This window comes from Neophocaena asiaeorientalis, unplaced genomic scaffold, assembly GCF_003031525.2.
Source record: "Neophocaena asiaeorientalis asiaeorientalis breed wild unplaced genomic scaffold, Neophocaena_asiaeorientalis_V1.1 scaffold70, whole genome shotgun sequence".
NCBI classification, from domain to species: domain Eukaryota; kingdom Metazoa; phylum Chordata; class Mammalia; order Artiodactyla; family Phocoenidae; genus Neophocaena; species Neophocaena asiaeorientalis.
The window spans coordinates 703,444-717,694 of NW_020175410.1; positions in this window are offsets into that span (position 1 = coordinate 703,444).

Consider the following 14,251-nt stretch of genomic DNA (forward strand, 5'->3'; position numbering starts at 1 on the left):
TCCTGGATCATCTTCACTATCATTATTCTGAATTCTTTTTCTGGAAGGTTGCCTATCTCCACCTCATTTAGTTGTTTTTCCTAGGTTTTATCTTGTTTCTTCATCTGGTACAAAGTCCCCTGCCTTTTCATTGTGTCTATCTTTCTGTGAATGTGGTTTTCCTTCCATAGGCTGCAGAATTGTAGCTCTTCTTGCTTCTGCTGTCTGCCCCCTGGTGGATGAGGCTATCTAAGAGGCTTGTGCAAGCTTCCTGATGGGAGGGACTGGTAGTGGGTAGAGCTGCATGTTGCTCTGGTGGGCAGAGCTCAGTAAAACTTTAAGCCACTTGTCTGCTGATGGGTGGGGCTGGGTTCCCTCCCTGTTGGTTGTTTGGCCTGAGGCAACCCAGCACTGGAGCCTATCTGGGCTCTTTGGTGGGGCTAATGGCAGACTCTGGGAGGGCTCACACCAAGGTATATTTCTCAGAACTTTTGCTGCCAGCGTCCTTGTCCCCACAGTGAGACACAGCCACCACCCACCTCTGCAGGAGACCCTCCAACACTAGCAGGTAGGTCTGGTTCAGTCTCCTATGGGGTCACTGCTCCTTCCCCTGGATCCCAATGCACACACTACTTTGTGTGTGCCCTCCAAGAGTGGAGTCTGTTGAACTCCTGCAATCAAATACCACTAGCCTCCGAAGCCTGATTCTCTAGGAATTCCTCCTCCCGTTGCCGGACCCCCAGGTTGGGAAGCCTGACGTGGGGCTCAGAACCTTCACTCTAGTGCGTGGACTTCTGTGGTATAAGTGTTCTCCAGTTTGTGAGTCACCCACCCAGCGGTTATGGGATTTGATTTTATTGTGATTGCTCCCCTTCTACCGTCTCATTGCGGCTTCTCCTTTGTGTTTGGATGTGGGGTATCGTTTTTGGTGAGTTCCAGTGTCTTCCTGTCGATGATTGTTCAGCAGTAAGTTGTGATCCTGGTGCTCTCGCAAGAGGGAGTGCTCTCTACCCATTCTTAATATATAATAACTTCTGTGAGAACAAGAAGCATGTTAGTAAGCTTTAACATTTTGTTCTCTCCTAGTACCTAGCAAATTCTAGGCATTCAATGAATGTTTATCGAATGAATGAATAAATGCATTTACACTATCATATGTTTATTATGAGGCTCCTATCCCCAACTTTCCATAATCACTTGAATAAATTATAAACTATAAGACTCCGTTATATACATTCCTTCATTTTTTTTTATTATACTCCAATGAGATCATTATGGTTTCCTATGTTATTAACATCATTTTAAAGATCACAAAGTTGAGGCTTAGGGATCACAAGGGATTTGCTACTGGTCACACAGCAGAATTGCTCCTTCCTAATTCCAGGTCCCATTCTATATCTAGGCACAAAAGTGTTCACTTTTTTGAGCAGGCCTGAGTTACTCAAACCCTGCACATTGCAAAGAGAGGCCAGTCTTTAGAACTGCCCTTGGCCAGTTCCTGGGAGATGAGCTGAGCCCTGGCATATTCTACCTGATAAGTGCTTTGTATGCCTGTGGCCTTAGGCCATGCTGTTCTTGTGGTGAATGCCTGTTTTGCTCTGGCAGGGGTTGGGGGGACTGGAGTCTGAGTTGTGGTCACTCACACAGGGCTGCATGCCTACCTGACTGATCCCCAAGAAAAACCATCAAGGCTAATGGGAGCTTCTATGGTTTGCAACATTTTGCATGTGTTGTCACACATCACTGCTGGGAGAATTAAGCATGCCCCCATGTGACCCTACTGGGAGGGAACACCTGGAAGCTTATACCTGATTACTCCTGGACCTCTCCCCATGCATCTTTTCCCTCTGCTGATCTTAATCTGTGTGCTCTCACTGTAATAACTTGTAACCATGCATTTAACAGCTTTTCAGAGTCCTTCTAGTGACTCACTGAGACAGGGTGGATTTGGGGACCCCTGGCACAATATCTAATACACCATGCTACCTGCCTTGCCAGGTTCTAAAGCACGTTCATTGTAAACCTAGATTTTCAGTTGGAAAAGAAATGCTTTTTATAATTAACTTCTTTATAATAAAATATTCCCATGCTATTTTCAGAGATACATAGTTTGAGATTTGAAGTTTGTTATAAGAACTCACCAGATAGCACACAAGAGAGTTTTAAATCATTTCATGTGTTTCTTGGCAAGCATCAAGTATTAAGACAAAAATGCAGTAAATTACTTTATGCTGTAAAAAGTAAGACTGATTATTGCCTCATCTTTTTAGAAAATCATAGGAAATACAACTATTATATTCATAGAAGTGGTTTTGACATGTGGCATTATATAAATACCACTTATTTGGGAGTCTATAAATCTTGTTTAGCCATGGGTTAGGCCTTGGGTAAGTCTGACCGTACAGTTTACTCGTCTATAGCCTGAAGTGATACCACTTTTCCAATATCTCATTTAATCAGAGTGAGGAGGAAAAGAGATAAAACATATGAAACAAATCTGGAATCATTAAAGTGGTATGTGAATGTAAAACATTATTTTATGTTCTCAACTTAATGGCAACAAAGCAGTATTTTCAAGGTAGCTCATTTGTGCTCTTAAGAAACTGCTTTTAAGTGAACTCTCTTCTAGTAATTACTTGAATTCTTAACCATAAGACTCATATTTAAAACTTTAACCATTTTACCCATAAAAGTAACATATACTTATGTTGTTAGCCTATAGGCCAAGTGGCAGGGCTAGGTAAGGAAAGGCATGTTTTATATATTAATTTATAGCTCCGAAAGATAATAAGGTTGGACCATAAAGAGAAAATGTTGTAATAAAGCAGTGGCCAACCCCCACAAATATAAATATTACTTTATAAATACGAGAAAAAAGCACTTAAACTTATAATAGGGCTTGAATAATGCCAGATGTGATCCAATAATGTGACATAATAAGTCAATCAGGATAAGCTAGGTTATGATGTTGTCATGTTAACCCTGAAACCTCATGCGTTAACACAGCTGAAGTTTATTCCTTGCTTATGCTGTTTCATCAGAGATAGCAGAGCCTTCTGCTTTGTGTTGCCACTGGATTCGGGATGACAGAAGCTCCCTTATCTAGTGATGTGACTATTCTCAATACAAGGCTTCTAGGCTTGTCATATCCTGGGAAGAGGAAGGGAGAAAAGCAAACTTGCACCTGTTCTTAAATGTCCCAGTCACTCCATATAGCTCATTTTCTGAGGTAATTGGTGCAAGAGACTGTGAAGTCTTCCAGAGAATGAACTGCAGTCAGCACCATTCATCTCTACCACAGTAGAGATGTGTCACAGGGTGATGAATCATTCCTATAAGATAATAACAGTGTGAGAAACTATGCAAAGCGTGCGAACCCTGAGTCTTCTCTAGCACCTAGTAACACTAGCTCACGGGTGCCTTGGCAGGTTATACCTTGTAAAATTTTACGTAACAGACACGTCTTGGCCTATTCAACACACTGTGCCTTGGTACCTACCCAGTACCCATTTACTCCAGCTACCTTCTCCCGTGCTGAAAGTATACACTGTTTCCCAGTAACACATGTGATGCAGAGGAAGGGGAATTTCACTCTATCTACAAGGCTGGTTCTTTGCTAGTTTAGTGGCCTTCCTTGACCACAGGCTTCGCTTCAGGTGTATATATGCGAACAAAGTGGTCTGATAAAGGAGAATCTCAGGAGTCTTACTTGAAATACCGGGGCAAAAGTTGCTTCTCATAGTAGGCAGTTTTAAAGCATGGCACATGCCATGATAAGGGAAACCAGTCTAAGGATTATGATAACACAAAGAAGGCACAACCAACAGAATAAAAGAGAAATGAAATCAGAGCCACTGGGCTTAGCCAATCATGAAGCCCTGTCCTTCCTCTAAACTTGCACAGGAGCTAACGTATGTCTTCATAAGGCCACTGAGTCAGGTATTTATTATGTGCAGCCAAAGATATTTTAACAGATTAAATATCTAAATTCCAAAAATACCTGCAGATCTACAATGTACACAATTATTTCAAAAATATGCAGAGGTGACCAAAGAAACATCACTCAAAAGTCTGGATAAAACTAAGTTTACATGAGAGCACCCGTGTCTGTGATCCTAAATGAGTTAAAATGAATAACTCTACAGGAACACTGTAGTGAGTCCCATTGCGTTACAGTTCTCCAGAGAAACAGACGCAACAGGACCAAAAGAGAGAGAGAGGCATTGGGAATTTATTTATAGGAATTGGCTTACAAAATTATGGAGGCTGAGAAGCCTCATCATTTGATGTCTGAAAGCTGGAGAACCAGGGAAAACAGTTGTGTAATTTAATTCAAGTCTGACGGCCTGAGAACCAGGGGAACCAGTAGTGTAAGTCTGAGTCCAAAGACCCGAAAATCAGAAGGGGGCCGGTGATTCAAGTCCAGGTCTCAATCTGAAAGCCAGAGAACCAGGGGCACTGATGTCCAAGGGCAGAAGGATGTCTGAGCTCAGGCAAAGAGAGCAAACTCGACCTTCCTCTGCATTTTTGCTCTACACAGTCCCTCAAGCAATTGGATGGCACCCACCCACATTGGTGAGGGTGACCTTCTTTACATCCTCACAGACATGCCCAGAAATGGTGTTTTACCAGCTATCTGGGCATCCCTTAGAGTAGTCAATTTGACACATAAAATTAACCATCACACCCACGGAGTAAAATAATCTCTCAAACTTGCTCAGCTCAGACACACTTCTTTTCTCTTTTTAGCTTTTGCCATTGACTTTAGAAGATTTCCTTCTTTTCTTCTTTCAAATTCCTCAGATATCAGTAGACCATCCCCCACCTCAGCAATCTCCGTCTCAGGCCACAATATTTAAGAAGTGCACATATGACTTTTACAAGTGACACCTACCAACTGCCCATGCTTTACACAAAAGGCTAATTTAACATTAACTGAAATCTATCACTAGCAAACAAAAATTTCAGTAAGAAGGAGTTACAATTAGCTGAACGTTATCTTTAAAATATGGCTACTACATCATGGTGTAAATCGTTGGGGAAATAGAATTAAAAACAAAATCATCTCCCAACTCAGAAATCCTCTCCACAAAGACAGTAGAGAAAGAAACACCTTTTTTTTTTTTTAATTGCATAAGCATTAAATCCCTCTAAGAGGCTGCAAGAACAGAGAGGAATCTTATGCTTTTATATAGCCAAGCAGATAAAACTCACCTTATACATGTTAAAAAAATAACTAATAACTAGTTCTCAAGTAAGAGGACTTGACAGCACCATTTGTCACACACACATAGTTCATCCTTACTTTACCCGGTAATTAGGTAACCATCTATATTAGCTAGCTGGCTTTACCAAGAAAAAAAACAAAATTCTCAGATCTTTATGACAGGAGGTAGTTCTGCAACTTAGAACAAAGCACCCACCTAAATTAGTGTACTACCATTCCCCAGAAACTGGGAGAGAGGGGTGCTATCTCCCTTGATGTTCATATTCAGAGAGATGGCTCCCAGGTTCTTGAGAAACATATTCTTGGGTCACAAAGCTGACCAAATGCCAATGTCATCCTCAAAAGGATTTATGTACATTTCAAAAACAGAAGAAAGTACTTCCAATTATAAGTTTTCTAAAATAAATGCTCCAAGAAAAAGAGAGGGAGGAAAACTCTTCCCTTATTGTCAACAGGGAGAATCCAACCTCTTAATTTTGAGTTATACTTGTCCTTACATGCTGCACACATGTGGACAATGAAGTGGGTGAAATTTCATCCAGCACATATTTCTAAGACTACCTACTATGCGCCAGGCATGTGCTAAGCAGGTCTGAAATCCTTCGTCCTTTTTCTAAAATAAGGAAGCTCTGAAATTAGCAAAGTTTTTTATCAGTCTGATGCTGAGATTCTTTTAGTAGCAAAATTTGACCAAAAATATCATGAGACTAAGTATCAATTTAACCTTCATTTACTCCACTTGATATAAATAAATCCTGATACATTTTACTGAGAATTATTAATGTGTTTGAATACTGGATAATATCCCAGACTCTGCTTGGTTAGTTTCAGTTATTGTTTTACTTTGATTTTTAAGTGAAACAAACATCAAAACGTAGGGCAGTGGGAGGAGAGAGATTAGCAATATATACATATAAATTGCATTAAATATTTTTTTCATTCTGCATTATAGCCAATTAACGGAGGTCAAAGAAGTAGAAAGAAAAAGAGCAAGAGAAAGTAGATTGAAGGAAAGGGAAAATGCAAGCAACATATATACATATGAGGGCAAGGATCACGTTTGTTTTATTTTCTGTTGAATATCCAGAATTTAGTCCAGAGCCTAATACAAAGTGGAAGCTCAAACAATATTTGCTTTATGAGAGGCACAGGAGGAAGGACGGCCGGATGAGCACAGAAAATAGAGAAAGACAAACAATCGTAGAATAACCACCAAGGGAAAGGAAACAAAGCGCATATTCCTAAAACTGTAACGGTTCGAGGGGAGAGAGAGGAAAAGAGAGAGAACAGAGATAGAGACAGGAAGGAAACAGGGAGACCAGGAGCCTCTGAACTATTAGCGTGGTGACAGCTCTTTGGTACAGAGAGAGACTTCAGAGGTCTGTTATCTTTGATCTTTGAAATGCTAATTCACGGATTAAAGACTTTCCAGAACTTATTATTTATACTTAACTTTTTAGAGGAGGCCTCTGAAAGGGCAGGCCACAGCAACTCCCCAGGTGGGAAATGATGCTTTTGGTTGCCCTGACAGTGACTAAAGAACCAGGGTGATGAGGTGAAGCCCTGTCAAGGTCTGAGGCCATAGATCTCTTCTTTAGAATGAGTAAAAGGTTATCCAGCATCTGAAATGTTTACATTTGAAAAGAGATGTTACACAGTATTGCAATAACATTGTTCTTTTCCACATGATCCTTTTTGTTTGGTAATGTCATCCAGGGTCATTCATTCTGTAACTATTAGGGACCTCTGACTATTAGTTATTCAGAAGATCCCTGAACTTTCAAGTTGTTCCGCTGATGATATCTTTTAGATTTTTCATTGTAAAATTTTGTTGTTCTTGTTCAACCCCAAGAGATTTCATCTAGGCAATAAGGAAAAGCAAGAACAGGGTACAGGGCTATATAGACAAAAGGAAGGGTCTGTGAGGAAGGGAAGTCCATAATCAGTTAAGTTGACACTGAGTCCCCTAAAACCGAGTTCCTCTGCCGAGTATAAGATGAACCTCTCTATCCAAAACTTTATTCCCTTTCTTGTCCCTCCCTTGTTGCCCTCAGGATTGAGAAGCATCAAAGAAAAAGGGGGGATTGAAACTGAGCAGGACCCTGAGGGGCCCTCCTGGGTACAAAAGCCTCTCCATGCCTGCCATTTCTTGTTTGTAGAAAAAGGCTTTAGTCTCTGAGGCCTTCCCTGAGTTCCAAAGAGCAGACTCAAGCAGTTACTAATTAGGGAAGTGAGGGACTGCAGAAACAAAGGAAAAGCAGTTAAAGAAGAAAAGTAATGACAATAGTTTAGTTATAAACATTCTTAGTTCCTCCTCAAAGGAAATGCATAACAATCTGACACACATATTTGAGTTGTTCTGCTGGAAATCAAGACCCCTGGTGGGGACCAGAAGATTGATTAAGACTCCTCAAACATCACCCTGTTATCCCACTGCCAACCAATCAGAAGAAAGCCACACACCCTGTAGCCCTCACCCCAAACACTGCCTTTAAAATTCTTCCCTGAAAGCCATCGAGGAGTTTGGGTCTTTGGAAGGCGAGCTTCCCGTACTCCTTGGCACATTGCAAATAAATACTGTACTTTCCTTCACCACAGCCTGCTGTCAGTCAGTTGGCTTTGCTGCACAGCAGGCAAGTGGACCCAAGGTTGCTTCAGTAGCAATGTCAGCACAAAGATTCCTAAGAACAAGATAAAATTTGGAGATAGGGCAAAAAGCAACAATTTAATTTTAGCTTTATCCTCATCTCAGCCAGGAAGTTTAGTCCTGGTTGCCCTTGAAATCATTTGAGGAAGTTTTAAAAAATATGGTTGGATTTCTTGGCCTCACTTCCACACAGTTTGATTCAATGGCTTCAGAGTAGGTCCTGCACATCTCATATTACACACACAGACACACACACACACACACACACACGCACACAACACTCACTTTGCACCTGAATTACCAGGACAGTCTCTGAGCCAGTTTTCCTTCTTCCACTCTTTTTCTCATACAATTCATGCTCCACATAAATTTGTTTACGACACACTCTTGCTGAAATGCTTAAGATCTTTCTTAGAATGGTCCAGAATTGTCTTTGCCTTTTACTACATGGACATTTCTAAAGTTCCTCCACTATTATATTAGCTATTTAAAGTTTCTATTTAATTTGAATAGTTGAATCTTTTCTGCTTCAGAGGTTACTCACAGAAATATATAATAAAATGCTTCTGCTAGTCTTGTTCTGGCCCAAAAATATATGCCAGGTATTAAAACCATCAAAGAGCAATCTACACTTTTTTGGCAGTCATCCAATCATCTAATTACCAATCGAAGAACAATCTACTTTTTTACAGTCATCAGTCAAAAAAATTGAGATCATAGTACCTAGAACTGTGAAGGAAGACAGCACGGACATAATTTTCTTCAGCCGCTTGGCACTGATATAGTTAACTAAGTTCTAGGACTCACCATGGAAATTTCTGAGGACTTCCAAAGGCATTACCCAACAGAAATACCCCAAACCCTCATCCTTCCAGGCATCTGATACCATGAACTTATTTTTCTGCACGAGGAGCTGCACTTTTCAAGTTATTTAGCACCTCCACTCAGCAAATACTGCAAAGGAAGCAGTCTTAGGGCAATGGACCAATAGAGTCATCCACAATTTGGAAACCATTTTCTGGTCCCATAGGGAGTCCTAGAGAATGAGACTCAGGTCATAAAGCACCGGTAGGCACCAAGTGCCACACCAGTGCAGGCACCATTATTCCTCCAAGGTCCCCAGTAGCAAGCTGGGTCTCTTGGCTTAACCTCCTGGGGTAGCCCTACTGGTAAATAGGTAAAAGTATAAAGAAAAAGAATAAATTATTTATTGTTTTTTTTTAATTTATTGAACATAAGCAAAAGATTTATTCCCATTCCTTTTCTTAACATTTAAAATGAACTATTATCAGTATGTACATGATCATAACCCATTATTACAACATAAATCTCTATTATTAAAAGAATCTCATCTTGTTGTTAACATTATTATTATTACAACTAATATGTAATGAGGGCTCATTATGTGCTGACAATGTGTTAAGGATACTACATTGATTATCTCAACTAATTGTCACTAAAGTTTTGTGAGAAGCTGGGTAATTTGCATAATCTTGTGTATGAGAGGACCTATATTATGAAATAAATTTCATCTCACTCAACGGTGACAGCAACCGTATGAGAAGTTAATAAACTTCTGTAATAGGGACTACAATAACTACAGTAAAGGAAGGTTGGGAAATATTTGTGGAAAAGTAATAATTGTGGTAAAACCTTTGACAAATAAGAGCAGAATAGTTTGTTTTGATGTATTTGGTAAGGAAAGCCAACAGATCTTAAACAGAATATAAGATTAGAGACCTTTAAGATGGCATTGATATTCTAGAGTATCAGTCATAATAAACAGCAACTTACACTTGCAAAACACAATTTATTCCATTCTACATAATTCTCAAAACACTAGATAGAAAAGTTAAGGATAAAATCCTAACTAAGAGTCTGTTAAAGAATCAAAACAATAAATAAATAAGAATCTCACCAATGAGTTAGAAATTCTTCTTTACTTGTCTATTTAAGAAAAAAACCTCATTGAGATAATATATTTAAATATACAGTTGACCCTTGAACAATGCAGTGGTTAGAAGTGCCAACCCCCTGTGAAATCAAAAATCCAAGTATTATCTCTGTCTCAAAAACAAAGAAAGTAACCAATGATTCACCCAAGGGCAGGAAGCTTAAACAGTTTGAATAGAATCAGGACTCAAATCCTAGTACTTTTGGATCCCACATATTGTGATCTCTAATCCAACACAGGGTTTTCTCCCCACACTCTGTTTAAAGAGCTGTAAAATGAAAATACAAGTACTATATTTATTGAAAAGAATCCAGATATAAGTGGGCCTATGCAATTCAAACCCACGTCGTTCAAGGGTCAACTTTAAAATGACGACATACTTCAAAGAGCCAGCCTTTCAGATATAGAAATTCTAAGGATAATTTTCATTTTTAAGTTTTTTATAAAAATAATGATAGACTTGTAAAATAAACTTACTAAAATTTGTATTTTGAAATTTATGCATATTCTTTAAGGGTGTTATAGCATTTAAATATCCACACCTAAAAGTCACACATGGTTTATTATCTGTAAAAATTTGGATGAGTAATTTAGCTTTGCTAATCTGGTTCATCAGCTGTAAAGTCAGACTAATAATAGTTTTACCCTGCAGGGTTGTTTTGAAGATAAAATGAAAATTGATTATTTGGCCTTAGGGTATAAGTATAATTACTGAAATGACAATTATATTTGCCTACTCACATTTACAGAAGCCTGTGTACTTATTTGATTACTATGTGCTTTAATTTCGCAAATGTTTAAATTAGCTTTGAGTGGCAAGATTCCCAATACTGAAGCACTTTAGAACACAGTATTACACTCAAATTTAAAAGTATTTGCTTTATTCATCTGTCTCTAAAAACAATTTCTGATCAATTTTAGGATGCTCACAAATTTGAAATTTAATTATAACTATCTTCAATGTTTTAAAAGAAATTTTTATGTCATCTTGATTTCAGACACTCAGCAGAGCTGTTTGTGCTCCATATTCAACTTGGAGTTCCATGTGGGTTACCTAGTATATTAGTTGGTGTCTTAGCTCAGGCTGCTATAGCAAAATGCCATAGACTGGGTGGCTTAAAAAACAGATATTTATTTTTTCACAGATCTGAGGCTTGGAAGTCCAAGATCAGGGTGCCAGCATCATTGGGTTCTGGTGAAGGAATTTCTTCCTGCCTTGCTGATGGCTACCTTCTTGCTGTATCCTCATAGGGCAGAGAGAGAGAACGAGAGAGTGCAAGCTCTCTGATGGCTCTTTTTATGAGGACACTAATTCCAACTCAGGGCCCCATCATCATGATCTCATCTAAACCTAATGACCTCCCAAAGGCCCTATTTCCAAATACCCTCACAATGGAGATTATGGCTTCAACATATGAATTTTGAGAGATACAAGCATTCAGTTCATAACATTTGGCTAGGGCTGCCATGACAAACTACCACAAGCAGGGTGGCTTACACAACAGAAATTTATTGTCTCACAGTTATGTAGGCTGGAAGTCTGAAATCAATGTCGGTAGGGTTGGTTTCTGCTGAGAGCAGCACAGGGCAATCTGTCCCATGCCACTGTTACAGCTTCTGGTGGTTTGCTGGCAACCTCTGGCATTCCTTGGCATCCCTCTGTGTGCGTCTCTGTATCCAATATTCCCCTTCTAATGAGGACACCACTCATATTGGATTAGGAGCCTATCCTACTCCGGAATGAACTCATCTTAACTAATTACATCTGCAATGATCCTATTTCAGATAAGGTCATATTCTAAGGTACTGGGGATTAAGACACCAACATATGAATAAGGGGGGCACAATTCAATACATAATGCTTAGTTACCTTTACTATCTGTAAAACTTAGATAAAGATATGAAACATATTATTTAGTTCCTAAGTAGTCATAGGATATATTGATTTTTCACATTAATATATTATTTAATACATTACATGGCCTATGTTTGAAGTATTGGCCGTATTGAAATAAAATTCTGAGCTTTGTGAACAAAAAGAAACATTCATTTACAAAAAGAAACTAAATCCTAAGTGTCATCAGAGAACACTTTACCAAATCAAATTGGCAATTTGCTCAGTTTCCTGATACAGTACTTTTAGTGTTTAAAAGTGTTTTCTCAATTAGCTATTAAAAAGCATTTAATTTTGCAAAAAGCAGCTTTCACTTCAGACCCTTAATTAAAAGTCACTATTCAATTATTTATGTACCACTCAGGGTATCAAATCATTTAGAAGGAATAGCAAGTAACATTTTACAGATTTGGGCTCATTGACACTCAGGGTACATTTAAAATACGATTATGACTTTCCTTCTTTGGGTTTGTATCTGTTAGCCTTTAGAGAAAGCTGCCAGCTAATGCGTTCTCTGATGAGATCAAAAGCTAGAAATATGTTGAATACTCAAAAGTCCAGAGAAATATGAAGCTCAAAAAGTTTTACCAGCTTACAGGAGAACAATTAGGTTGATACATTTTAAGAGCTAAGTAATAATCACGCTGAAAGAAAGAAGACTCAGTTATGTAACGCAGCAGGACATCTGTAGCTCCTTGGTGACCAAGCAGGCTCTGGGGGTGTTAGACTCCTCACTGGTGACATCCAGCCCTGGCCAGCTGACTTAGGGGCTTCTGAAGCAAGAGGAGTTTAAGGATGTGTCCCTGGTTCTCCCAAACAATGAGCTACCGAGGGTGACACTGCCCATCATGGACAAGTTGTCCAGGGAGGAGCTATAGGAGCTGTATCCCAGGTGGAAGCAAGTCAAATAGTTTCAGGTGACACCCAGAGGCATAGTAGGGGCTCTGCCCAAGTACAGCTTCAAACAGCAAACCTGATCTCTGTTTTACATTCACAGGATCCCAAAACTCTTCGTTCAGTTTTAAGTTTTAATATCTTCAGTAGTATAGATGTTACAAATTTATAAAGTGAGCATGATTTGGTAGACTATTTATCTGTACTTATTTAGTTTTTAAATATTTGAAAAATTAATTTTTTTTAGTCACTCTGAAGATGGCAGACACTGATTAAAACAAAAAATTAAATTAGAAATGTATTATTTGACCGACAAACATATGAAAAATGCTCATCACTAATCATTAGGAAGAAGCAAAATCAAAACCACAATGAGATATCATCACCTCACATACATTAGGATGGCTAATACTATCAAAAAATAGAAAATAACCAGTATTGGCAAGGATGTGGAGTAATTAGAACGCTTGTGCCCTGTTGGTGGGAATGCAAAATGGTGCAGCCAATAGAGAAAACAGTATGGCGTTTCCTCGAAAGATTAAAAATAGAATGGCTATGTGATCCAGCAATTTTGTTTCTAGATATATATCCAAAAGAATTGAGAGCAGAGTCTCGAAAAGATATTCATACTTTCATGTTCATAGCAGCATTAATGACAATAACCAAAAGGTGGAAGCAACTCAGATGTCCATCAATGGATGAGTTGATAAACAAAATGTGGTTATATACATATTATAACATTATTCTGCCTTGAAAGGGAAGGAAATTCTGACACATGCTACAGTGTGGATGAACCTTAAGGACATTATGCTAAGTGAAATAAACCAGTCACAAAAAGACAAATATTGAATTATTTCCTTACTGTGAGATATCTAGGGTAGTCAAATTCATCGAAATAGAAAGTGTACGGGTAGCTGTCAGGGACTGTGGAAAAGAGCAAATGGGCACTTGTTGTTTAATGGGTATAGAGTTTGTTTCGGCAAGATGAAAAAGTCCTGGAAATTGGTTGCACAACTATGTGAATACACTTAATACTACTTAACTGTACATTAAGAAATGGTTAAAATGGTAAATTTTGTGTTATGGGATTTTTACCACAATAAAAAAGTTATTACTCAAAGTTTCTCAAAACCGCATGATGTGGTAAATGTAAATAATTTATATTTTCAATTTTTTTTTATTTTGAACCATTTATACTTCTGAGATTATTGAAACTTAAGAATATCTTAGACTTTGGAGATACCCTATGTTTTGGGTCTTCCTTCCATTTATGGCTGATGGTATTCACTACTAAGTTTAGTTTAGCCAAAGTGTTACCGTGATAAAAATCCATGTCATAAATAAAAGCTTCAATATTATTTTGAAATACTTGATATTTCCAAAATTTGTATGGATTTGAAATCCATTTGCATTATCACAGAACTTTCAGTATTTCATTTGGCAATGAAAGAAGTGAAGTACCATCAGATCCTAAAATATAATTTCAAATATGTATTTTAGAATAGTTGCAAGAACAGTTAAAATCTCTTCACTTTTAATTATGAAAAATTTCAAATATATAAAAGAAGAACAGAGATGCTGGGATAACTGGAGACTTATGTTCAAGATCCAATAGCACACTATCCGAAGAATTGATAGAAGAATCAGAAGACTCAA